Genomic DNA, 13,426 nt, shown 5'->3' with positions numbered 1-13,426 from the left:
ACTCAAATGTAATATCTGTACAAAAGGACACTACTCCATAGTGAAAACAAGTTGATTGGGAAACAAAAAACATGTCTCAAAATTCACTGTGCTAAGTGAGAAGAAGTTGCATGCAAAATACTACACCCTGTCAGTTAGGATAAATAACAGTTGGAAATAATCACTCTGGACCAAAACTGAGTGTTGAATGTAGGTAAAGGGATATACATGATAACCTTTCAGTATCTGTATCACAAATGCCCAAAAGGAGGGTAGGGGAGAGAGAGAGAGAGAGAGAGAGAGAGAGAGAGAGAGAGAGAGAGAGAGAGAGAGAGAGAGAGAGAGAGAAGAAAGAAGGAAAGGAAGGAAAGGAAGGAAGGAAGGAAGGGTGAAAGGGAGAAAGAAAGAAAGAAAGATTATGTCCTGCGGTTTCTTTCAGTGACATTTGTAAGAGAAAATCTATCGCTATGGCACCCAGGTCAGAGGTTGCATGTGGTTAAGTTTAGGAGGACAGGGTTAACTATAATGGTGTAGTCTGAGGGAATTTGGGGATGAATATGGTGATCCATGTAGAACTTTGAAAAACGGTCTTTTGACTAGAAATAAAAGCAGAGGCAAAAGTCATTATCTATAAATGCTCTACTCTAGCCTAGTACATTCTAAACTTATGAATCCTGAACATTCCTGTATATTTTTCCAATGTATGTTTCCTTCTAGAGACCTATAAAAGTCTGTTGCTTTGGCTAGAGTAGAGCATTTATAGATAATTGGAAGGGTATGGATTAATAGCTCTGAAAGAATTTTCTATGCATACTAGGCAGGGAAGTACTACAGAAATCATAGATAATCAAAATCATGTATTTCACTGTCAGGAAAAAAATTAGGATTGATGAGGCAATTGTGAAGATGAGTCCTGTGGCGCTACATCAGGTCTGGAGTTAGCAATACAATGCACCAGTATTGTGGTTTGTTGTTGTTATTGTTGTATAGTTGTGTTTTAACCCAGAGCCTCACACATACAAAGCAAACTCTTCTACCTCAGAGCCAAATCCCTTGACAAAAACACTGAAATGTTTGTTTGTTTTTTTTGAGTTACACCTGGCAATGATCAGGGGTTACTTCTGGCTCTGCACTCAAGAATACTCCTGGCAGTACTCGGGGGACTGTTGGGAGCCTGTGCTAGTTATTAATAAGAAAGTTCTTGTCCCAGGGACATGTTGTCTAAAGGCTGGTTTATAGAGACCATTGTCTTGGGGTTACACAATCTAAGGACTGACTTTCTTGTTTTTCTAGCAGGCTCTTTCCCGTTCTTGTGGCAGAACATGTTGCTAAGGTATATCAATATAAGACCAAAGAAAATATGATGGAAACTATGTAATTATAGAAAAACATCATTGATGTCTAGAAACCTAGTACATTCTAAACTTATGAATCCTGAACATTCCTGTATATTTTTCCAATGTATGTTTCCTTCTAGAGACCTATAAAAGTCTGTTGCTTGTTCAATAAAGACACTGCATGAACATTGCTTGTCAGTCCTCCTGACCCCATTGCCCTTCTCCCTTCCGCCTTGGGGACCCTGTTTGACTTAGCTGCACTGGACGCGGCAGGTGGCGCCCGAAGAGGGACCTAAAGGCAGGAGGACTACAGAGAGCACCCGTAAGACGGTCAACTGCATTAATGACTCAGGCTTATGAGAGGTAAGTAATAGAGGTAAGAGAAATTTGCTTGGCCAAGCAAGAAAAAAGAAACCATGGGAAATTGTAAAATACATAAGGAGTAAAATGGGGGAGCAGTTAGGTAACCAAAAAACTGCACAGTCGCTCGCTTTATTGATTCAAAGTAGAGGATTTAAAGTAAAAGAAAGTCAGATTGTAAAATTTTTGCAGCATGTACATAATGTTTCTCCTTGGTTTCCTAACCAAGGAATTCTAAATGAGCAAATTTGGAAACAAGTAGGTCAAAGAGCTCCAGCAGCATTTTAATAATTGTGGTCCTGATAAGACTCCAGTAGACTTTTGCTCTCTGGAAATTTGCTCTCTGGAAATTAATTATGGAAGGAATCTGCTAACAGAAAAAAAATGTGTTACTGAAGAGAAAAGGGAGAAAATAGAAACTAAGAAGGAGTGAGAACAAAGGATAGTGCTTCCGGCTCCCATAGTTCCTATAGTAGCTGTTTTAGAAGAAGAAAGTACTTATAGCAGATCAGTTACAAAAATTAACTGTTACTCCCATTAAGAAGATTCAAGAGGCAAACACTCAGCCTTTTCCTTCATATTCTGAAAGGCAATCTGTGTGAGAGGAAGCGATTGCAACGGCTCTGGCAGAAGGAGAGGATGTCAGGGAATTTACTCTATATTCCGTTAAGACTGAATGCGCTATCCCTGATGAACACAGATGCAAAGATCCTCAACAAACTATTAGCAAATAGAATCCAACTACTCATCAAAAAGATCATACACCATGACCAAGTAGGATTCGTCTCAGGGATGCAAGGATGGTTTAACATTCGGAAATCAATCAACATAATCCATCATATCAACAAAAGAAAAGATAAAAAGCATATGATTATATCAATAGATGCAGAGAAAGCATTTGACGAGATCCAGCACCCCTTTATGATGAAAACCCTAGCCAAAATGGGTATAGAGGGGACTTTCCTCAACATAATTAAAGCCATCTACCACAAGCCTACAGCAAGCATTATCCTCAATGGGGAAAAACTGAGAGCCTTCCCTCTAAGATCAGGGATGAGACAAGGATGCCCACTATCTCCACTGCTGTTCAATATAGTACTGGAAGTACTTGCAATAGTGATTAGGCAAGAAAAAGATATTAAGGGCATTCAGGTAGGAAAGGATGAAATCAAGCTCTCACTATTCGCAGATGATATGATACTATACTTAGAGAACCCAATAACCTCCACCAAAAAACTCCTAGAAACAATAGACTTGTATAGTAAAGTTGCAGGGTATAAAATCAATACCCAAAAGTCCATTGCTTTCCTATACTCAAACAGTGAGAGAGAAGAAAGCAACATGAAAAAAACAATCCCGTTCACAATTGTGCCCCAGAAAATCAAATACCTAGGAATCAGCTTAACTAAGGAAAGGACCTGTACAAAGAAAACTACAAAACTACTACTACTACTGCTACTTCAGGAAATAAAAGAGGACATGAGGAAATGGAAAAATATCCCCTGCTCATGGGTTGGGAGACTTAACATTGTCAAAATGGCAATACTACTGAAAGCATTGTATAAATTCAATGCAATCCCTATAAGGATACCCATGACATTCTTCAAAGAAATGGAGCAAACACTCCTGAAATTTATATGGAACAGTAAGCCCCCGAATACTAAATAGCTAAAGCAATTCTTGGGAAAAAGAAAATGGGAGGAATCAACCTCCCTAACTTCAAACTGTACTACAAAGCAGTAATAATCAAAACAGCATGGTACTGGAACAAAGGCAGAACTGCAAACCAGTGGAATAGGGTTGAATACAATGACATCTCCTCTCAATCATATGATCATCTAATCTTTGATAAAGGTGCAAGTAATGTGAAATGGAGTAAGGAAAGCCTCTTTAACAAAGTGTGCTGGCAGAACTGGATGGCTACATGCAAAAAAGTGGGCTCAGAACTCTGCCTAACACCATGTACAAAAGTAAGATCAAAATGGATTAAAGACCTCAACATCAGACCAGAAACCATAAGGTACATTGAAGACAAAGTTGGCAAAACCCTCCATGACATTGAAGCTAATGGTATCTTCAAAGATGCCACACCACTGGCCGAGCAAGTGAAAACAGAGATAGATAAATGGGACTATCTTAAACTAAGAAGCTTCTGCACCTCAAAAGAAAGTGACCAAAATACAAAGACAGTCTACAGAATGGGAAAGGATATTCGCCGAATACACATCTGACAAGGGGTTGATATCAAGGATATACAAAATACTGGTTGAACTCCACAAGAAGAAAACATCCAACCCCATCAAAAAATGGGGCAATGAAATGAACAGAAACTTTCTCAAAGAAGAAATCCAAATGGCAAAAAAGCACATGAGAAAATGCTCTACATCATTAATCATCAGGGAGATGCAGATCAAAACCACAATGAGATATCATCTCACACCTCAGAGACTGGCCCACATCCAAAAGAACAAAAGCAACCGATGCTGGCGCAGATGTGGCGAGAAAGGGACACTTCTTCACTGCTGGTGGGAATATCGATGGGTTCAGCCCTTCTGGAAAACAGTATGGATGATGCTCAAAAAATTAGAAATTGAGCTCCCATTTGACCCAGCAATACCACTCCTGGGAATATATCCCAGAGAGGCAAAAATGTATAGTCGAAGTGACATCTGCACTTGTTTGTTCATTGCAGCACTCTTTACAATAGCCAGAAACTGGAAGAAATCTGAATGCCCAAGAACAGATGACTGGTTAAAGAAACTTTGGTACATCTACACAATGGAGTACTATGTAGCTGTTAGAAAAGATGAGGTCATGAAATTTATGTACAAGTGGTACAACATGGAAAGTATCATGCTAAGCGAAATGAGTCAGAAAGAGAGGGATAGACATAGAAAGATTGCATTAATCTGGGGAATATAAAGTAACAAAATATGAGATTAATGCCCAAGAATAGCTGAGATAAGCACCAGGAGGATTACTCCATAGCTTAGAGGCCAGCCAGGCATTCTAGGGGAAAGGGCAGCTCAGATAGAGAAGGGAGCACCAAATAAAGGATGTTTGGAGGATCCTCCCAGGAGGGAAGATGCATGTTGAAAGTAGACTATGGACTGAACATGTTTGCCACTCAAAGCCTCTTTTGCAGACCACAACACCCAAAAGGAGAGAGAGAACACAAGGGATTGCCCTGACACAGAGGCAGGGTGGGATGGGAGAGATGGGGGTGGGAGGGATATTATCCATGGTGGTGGAAAATGGGCACTGGTGGAGGGATGGGTATTTGATCATTGTATAATCTAAACCCAAACACAAAAAATTGTAAATCTACAACTGTACCTTATGGTGTTTCACTAATAATAATAATAAAAAAAAGACTGAATGCGCAGGAAACTGTGTGCATAATAGTCTTACCCTCAAGGAAATTAAAGAATTAAAGTTGGCCTGCTCATAATATGGACCATATGCTACTTATACTATTACTATTATGAAGCAGGTAACAAAAGAAAATCTTCATCCCAATGATTGGAAACAGCTGGCACAAGCGGTGCTTGCGGAAGGAGACTACCTGTTAAGGAAGTCCAATTATTATAATTTCTGTAAAGAAGCAGCTAGGCATAACAGAAAATGGGTGTGGGTTTTGCCGCACCCTACCTGGATTCCCAACCCCCCACCCACCAGGTCACTGTTGAGCGAGCAGACCAATAGTTTGGCTTTCTGATACATCTGTCTGAGTTGAGCAGTGGTCACTTAATAAAGAAAAGCTCGCGGCTCCAGAAAAGTTAGTTCAAGAACAATTAAAGTTAGGACATATAGTGCCTTCTAATTCTCCCTGGAATTCACCTATTTTTGTAATAAAAAAGAAATCTGATAAATGGAGGTTGCTACAAGATCTTAGAACTATTAATGACACTATGCAGACTATGGGAGCTCTGCAACCTGGCCTGCCAAGTCCTATAGCTTTTTCTGATTTGTATTACAAAGTTGTCTTGGATTTAAAAGATTGCTTTTTCACTATACCTTTGCAAGAAAAAGATTGCTGTCGCTTTGCTTTTAGTGTTCCTACTATTAATTTACCAAAAAAACCTTATGAACATTATCATTGGGTTGTTTTACCCCAAAGAATGAAAAAACACCCGTTCCTGGTGTCAAAAGTTTGTAGCTAAAGCTATTCAGCCTGTAAGAAAATTATTTAAGCAGGTCATGATAATACATTATATGGATTATATTCTTATGGCTGCTAAAACTGAAGATTTAATAAAAGAAGCATATGTGGCATTACAAGATAATCTTAAGAAATGGGGCTTGTAGTAGCACCAGATAAATCCAATGGAAAGCCCCCTATGAATATTTGGGTTATAGATTATTACAGGACCGAATTGTGCCACAAAAAGTTCAAATCCAGAGAGATTGTTTGAAAACTTTAAATGATTATCAAAAATTACTTGTATCTTCTGGAGGAAAAGGCAGCTCAGATAAAGAAGGGAACACCAAGTAAAGTGTGGTTGGAGGACCTGCTTGGGATGGGAGATGCATGCTGAAAGTAGACTATAGACTGAACACGATGGCCACTCAATACCTCTATTGCAAACCACAAAACCCAAAAGGAGAGAGAGAGAGAGAGAGAGAGAGAACAAAAGGGAATGCCCTGCCACGGAGGCGGGGGTGTGTGGAGGGGGCTGAGGGGGTGAGGGGGCGTGGGAGGGATACTGGGATCATTGGGGGTGAAGAATGGGCACTGGTGGAGGAATGGGTACTTGAGCATTATATGACTGAAAAGCACAAAAGTTTGTGAGTCTGTAACTGTACCTCACGGTGATTCACTAATAAAATTTTTTAAAAAAATACTTGTATTACTTGTATTACTTGTCATCCCATTGCTTATTGATTAGTTCGAGCGCAGGTGCCAGTAACATCTCCATTTGTCCCTGTCACGTGTTAGTGTAGCCCAATGGCATCTCGCTCCAGGAACATGAAGAGCCTCAAACCGTTTGTTCAGGATTTGGACGAAGAAGTCTGACCATCTCATAGGTAGGCAGCCACATGTTCTTTTGACGTCCCGTGGAATCCAGTCGGTAACAGCTCTAGTCCAGTAGTCATCTCTAAATCGCATTACGTGTCCAGCTCATCTGGTTTTTAATGCCTTGGCAAATGAAACAGCATCCCTGATTCTTTTTTTTTTCTTTTTGGGTCACACTCGGCGATGCACAAGGGTTATACCTGGCTCTGCACTCAGGAGTTACCCCTGGCAGTGCTCAGAGGACCATATGGGATGCTGGGAATTGAATCTGGGTCAGCTGCGTGCAAGGCAAACGCCCTAACCGCTGTACTATCGTTCCAGCCCCCGTCCCTGATTCTTGATCATCAATGGAGGTTGGAGCTATGGATTTCTTCTCTCACTTGAGTGAAATGTGGTATTCCAAGCATAGTTCTTTCAATTCCTCTTTGGGAGACCCGAATAGTGTTCTCATCCTGTTTTGTAGGGCCCAGCTCTGAGGCGTATGTTAGTGCAGGAAGAATGGCGGAGTTGAAGAGATGTGCCCGGAGCTAGAAATTCTTCATCTTCTTAACCACTTCTTTGACACTCTTGAATCTTGAAGGCGTTCCATGCCGCTCTCTTCCTCCTGTGCAGTTCAGGTGCCAGGTCATTTGTCATGTTGAATTCTTAACCTAGGTACACGCAACTGCTGCATTCAGAGATGTCTGTTCCATTGAGAGCAAATGGAACATCAGGAACTGGTCCATTTCTCATGAACATTGTCTTTGTGAGATTCAGCTACAGTCCAACCTTTCCACATTCACGGTTGAAGTCGGCCAGCATTTGTGCTGCTTGGCTGATATTTGGTGTTATTAGAAGAATGATGTCATCAGTGAAGTGGAGGTGATGTAGTTGCCAACAGTCTATCTTCACTCCCATTCCCTCCCATTCCAATCGTCACATGATGTTCTTGAGGGTGGCACTGAAGAGTTTCAGTGAAATGGTATCACCCTGTCGAATGTCTCTACGTTGATGATCGCTTCCTTGAAGAATGGTGAGATGGTGGGCTGGAGCGATAGCACAGCGGGTAAGGAGTTTGCCTTGCATGTGGCTGACCTGACTTCGATTCCTAGCATCCCATATGATCTTCTGAGCACCGCCAGGGGTAATTCCTGAGTGCAGAGCCAGGAGTAACCCCTGAGCACCACCGGGTGTGACCCAAAAATAAAAATAAATTAATTAATTAAAAAGAATGGTGAGATCCTGGTGGTGATACAACTCATGGAGGATCCTGATGTACTGAGTTTGAACACCCTGTTTGGCTAGGGCTTCGATAATCGCTTCAGTCTCAACAGAATCAAAGGCCTTCTTTAAATCAATGAACATTAGACAGAGTGGCATCTTGAACTCTTGCAAAACCTCAATGAGCTTGGTGTGGATATGGTCAATCGTGCTGAATCCTTTTCAGAACCCTGCTTGCTTGCATGGTTGTCCTTCATCTAGTGTTCTGCCAATCCTATTCAGGATAACTCAAGTGAATAACTTGTAGACAACGGACAACAGGCAGATTGGGTGATAGTTGCCAATGTCATGGATGTCTCCCTTCTTGTACAAAAGAACAGTCCTGTTGGTTTTCCACTGGGAAGGAACCTTGCATTCAGACAGCATGTGAAGAACCAAGCCAGTGAAATGATGAGTACTGGCAGCAGATTCTTCAGGTGTTCAGGTTTGACCTTGTCTGGACCGGGTGCTATACGCTTCTTTACCAACAAAATGGCATATTGGATTTCGGAAGGGAAAATGCTGGGAATGACATAGCCATCCTGGGGAATTTGGAGAGATCCAAGTAGAAGTCATGGATAACCTTTTTCATTACCCTTCTGGAAGATGTGGTAGATCCATCAGGACGTTGGAGGGCAGTCATCTTGGTCTTGTAGTTGGCGAAGGACAGGCAGGCATTGCGAATACTTTTCCCAGCTTCTGCCACATCAGCCAACACTGCTGCTCTTCTCTTATTAAGGTCTTCCTTTATCGCTTCTCTGCACAGCTTTTCGAGTTTGTACGTTACCTTGTGATTGCCTGAGGCTCATACCAAATCATGTTGGCGAATGAGCTCGAGAGCTTCTGAAGACGGGAATTTTTTGCAGCTTTCTCTGTCTCTGTCTCTGTCTCTGTCTCTGTCTCTCTCTCTGCATTCCTTGCACAATCATGAAGGTGCTGAACCAGTCATTTATATTCTTTGTTGATGTTGTCAACGACAGCATCTTCTCATATTGCTGCAATAGTGCCAAAGAGCTCCCATTTGGTGGTTGTTCTGGGAGTTTTCATCTTAAACTTCGAAGCCCTTTCTCCTCGCTCTGTGAAGTAGAATTTTGCACAAAGGAGACGGTGGTTTGATCCCATTTGGAATTTTGGGACAACAGCGACATTGGTAAGGCAAAACTGTTGTTTGAATATGATGTGATCAATTTCACTGTGGAACTGTTCACCGGGAGACTCCCATGTCCAATGTTTAGATTCGGCTTTCTCGAACTGCGAGTTACCATGGATGGTCTTGATTAACTCAGACAATCTCTCACCCTGTTCGTTCCATTCTAGGCTGTGGGTCCCAATGTGGAGTTCTTCGAACAACCTTCTTGGTCCTATCTTGGCGTTAAAATCGCCGACAATGACCTTGTAGAAGATGTGGTCTTCTTTATAGAACGTCTTCAGCTCCATGTAGAACTTCTCAATTTCTTCTTCATCATAGTTGGATGTTGGTGCATAGAAATCAAAAATAGAAACAGCCATCAATGACCCACATCTATTCAAATGTATGCATCTGATTCAGGTTGTTAGGCATTCAAATGAACCAATGTTCATGGCCAAGTTTGTGTTGAAGAGGGCACTGACACCACTGATGCCTCTACTGTCGCATGTTTCGAGGAACAGTTCTTCTCCAGTGTTGAAACTGGAGTGATGTGATCAATGCCTTCTCGTCTTGACCAATCCAATGATGTCATACTTGGTCTTCTGTGCTTGCATCATTAGATCCTCGATGAATGCTTCTGATGCCAGTGTACATGCGTTAAAATTGCAGATGGCCATTTTAGTTCTTCTTAGTTTTGGCAGCCTATTTTGGCCCTGAGATTTTAGCAACCTCTCCTTGTTTGTCCTTCTCTATACTGCCATATTGGGGGCTCTTACAGGGTTCAGAGGAATGAGGTCCATTTTTGTTACTGTATTTGGCATATTGAATATGCCACGGGTAGCTTGCCAGGCTCTGCCATGTGGGTGGCACGTTGTAATGATCTGCATGCTGATGAACACACCACACACCTCGTGCATGGATGTGCTGCTCACATATAGAAAGTACTGGCCAGATTGACACAGTCAATGCAAGGAGTCCAGCCCTGCACCTGCCTGCATCTCTGTACCTGTTGGTTCACTCTTCACCAGTTGGCACCATTGCCACCCCCTTGCCATGACGTGGCAGTATATCATTGAGGTCGGCGGACCTTCCTACTCCTCACTTATCTACAGATATTAATTGGATTTAACCTGTTTTAAAATTAACCACTGGGGAATTAAAACCTCTTTTTGATATATTAAAAGGAGATGCTGATCTTTTATCCCCCAGGGAGTTAACTCTTGAAGCTTCCTTGCCATTAGAAGTAATGGAGGATGCTCTTCAAGCAGCTCAGCAAAAATGCTTGAATTATAATAATCCATTTTACTTATGCATATGTCCTACTAATTACATGCCTACTGCTGTCTTATGGCAAGATGGGCCTTTGGAATGGATACATTATTCCATTTTACCTTCTAAAACATTATTAACTTATATAGAAGCTTGTAGTGAATTAAGTATTTCTGGAAGAAAAAGATCACAATCATTGCTTGCTATGGATTCTTCAGTAATTGTGGTACCCTAAAATAAAAAACAGGTAGACTGGTTATTCTCTATGGAAGATTCTTAGGGGCTAGCATTTTTAGGATATACTGGAAATATTGATAATCATCCTGGTCATAAATTGTTACAATTTGCCTTAAAAATATCTTTTATCTTTCCCCATGTTGTTAAAAAGATTCTTATTGCAGGTGCCTTAACTGTCTTTACTGATGGCACCTCTAAAGGATTTGCTATCATAGTTGTGAAAGATAAACTACAGTTGTTTACAACTGTATTTCTACTATTTCTACTATTTCTACTGCATCTGCTTAGCAGAGTGAATTATTTGCTATTTGGAAAACTTTGTAATTATGAGAAGAACCTTTGAAATTTTTTTTTCTTTTTGGGTCACATCCGGCGATGCACAGGGATTACTCCTGGCTCATGCACTCAGAAATCACTCCTGGAGGTGCTCAGGGGACCATAGGAATGCTGGGAATCAAACCCGGGTCATCCACACGCAAGGCAAACACCCTACCCTCTGTGCTATCGCTCCAGCCCCTCCTTTGAATATTTTTAAGGATAGCTGCTATATAGCTAAAAATTTGGCAGCAGTAGAAACAGCCATTTTGCCTCAAAAGAGAACCTCTCCCATTGTTACTTTGTTTATTAATATTCAGCAATGCTTGAAAGCTGGACCTGTAGGGTCTATGTGGGACATATCAGAGCTCCTTCGGGGTTACCAGGTCCTTTATCTGAGGGCAATGAGCAAGTAGACCTTGTTCTTAGATTTCATGCTGTTCTTATATCTGAACAGTCACATAAATTACATCATCAAAATGAAAAAGCCTTGCAATATCAATTTGGACTTACTAGAGAGGAAGCACAATTAATTGTTAAAAAATGCCCTGCCCACGCCCTACCGAGGTCACCAGTTGCCCCCCACGAGCGGCTCTCCAGCACGGCCACAGCCCCAGAAGCACAAGGACTTAATGCAGAACCCAGCAGCTTGGAGCAGAAAAGTGAAAGGACTATGCGTTAATCCAGGCCATCATGTCTGCCCGGAGGGGAAAGGGTGTTGGTCCCTTCCGCCCTCCTCCCTCTGGAAAGAAAGATGGCGGCCGCATGGGAGCCTTGTGGACAGCAGGTATGAGCCGGGGGAGTGGGGGCGACTAAAACCTCATGGGAAGGGGGACGTTTCAGTCCGCCCTTCACGCCCTACCGAGGCCACCAGTTGCCCCCCACTAGCGGCTCTCCAGTAAGGCCATGACTCCAGAGCACAGAAACCAATTTCTTAACTATCTGACTTTCAGTAGAAATACTTCCAGGGTCAATAAGTAAAATAGCAGAAATCCAAAACCAACATTTAATTCTTGAACCCAGCTGTAGAAAGCAAATCACTTCACAATGCTTTTTCAGCATGTCTGATTTGGGGGGGGGTAAACTCTAAATAATAGTGGTGAATCTTTTATTGAAACAATGAATCTAATCAAAGCAGATAGAGTGTTAACTAGAATTCATCTGCCCCACAGGGACTGGGAGGGGTGGGGGGTGGGGTTTTATTGGGGTTCTTCATGGTAAAAAATAAGTATTGGTAAAGGGAAATGTGTTTGATATTTGCATGACTGAGACCTAAACCTGAAAGCTCTGTGACCTTTCCCACAGTGATTCAATAAAGAAAGAAAGAAAGAAAGAAAGAAAGAAAGAAAGAAAGAAAGAAAGAAAGAACATCATCAAGCATGCAAAAAAAAATGCCCTGCCTGTGCAACTCATTCCAGAATAGTTTCTGTTGGGGTTAATCCAAGAGGACTCCTTCCTAATGAATTATGGCAAATGGATGTTACTCATGAACCTTCATTTGGAAAATTGAAATTTATTCATGTTTCAGTGGACACATTTTCAGGCCTGATCTTTGCAACTTTACAAACTGGTGATGCCTTTAAGGATGTATTGCGCCATTATCTTAGTCAATTTGCTCAATTTGGTATTCCACAATCCTATAAGACTGATAATGACTCAGGATGTACCGGTAAAACATTTCAAAACTATTGCAATACATTTGATATTAAGCATGTTACTGGAATTCCATATAATCCAAAAGGAGAAGCTATTATGGAGAGAGTTTATCAGACCTTGAAGGTTATGCTTCATACATCAAAAGAAAACGGGTGTTAGTAGGGAGGTCTATAAACAGACACCTCAGGATTTATTATCTCATGCCTTATTTGTCCAAAATTTAAAAAATTTAAATAAGGATGATTCTAGTGCAGCTGATCGCTTCTGGAAGATAATGATAAGAAAAAATTTGCTCAGGCCAAGTGGAAAGATCCAAATACTCATCAATGGTATAGACCTGAACCTGTATTAATGTGGGGGAAAGGATATGCTTGTGTCTTTTCCAGAATCCACAATGAACCACGATGATTACCAGTGCAATTCATCCAGCAAGTGGAAGAAAAAGAGGAAGAACAAGAATTGGCCAATGTGAATCGTTCGCTGGAAGATGAGGAAGATGCTAATAATCCCAACACACAAGAACCAACCGTCTATGTTGTGGCTCTGCCAACTGTTAGCCACAATGACGTTAATGTCACAACCGGTCTGGAGTGAGATCATTTGGACCTGTGTCCCGGATCCTCCTGTGTTACAATTAGCCACTTGGAGAGGGGAACAAATTCAGTTTTATAACAATGCTTCTCAGTATGTTGGAGAGTCAAGAGCTAATCATATTGAATGCATCAACAAACATATCTTTTAGTGGTACATCTAGGAGAGTGCCCATCTCTTTAGAAAGGAATGCAACTGTTAATGTAACTTTAGGATGTCTGGGTTTGCAGGATCATGTACTATATTGGAAGAATCTTACCAATGTTGTTACTATTAATGGTACAGAATTTTCTAAGT

This window comes from Sorex fumeus, unplaced genomic scaffold (genome assembly GCF_029834395.1).
Source record: "Sorex fumeus unplaced genomic scaffold, SorFum_2.1 ptg000063l, whole genome shotgun sequence".
NCBI classification, from domain to species: Eukaryota; Metazoa; Chordata; class Mammalia; order Eulipotyphla; family Soricidae; genus Sorex; species Sorex fumeus.
Note: the sequence above shows the minus strand (reverse complement) of the source record.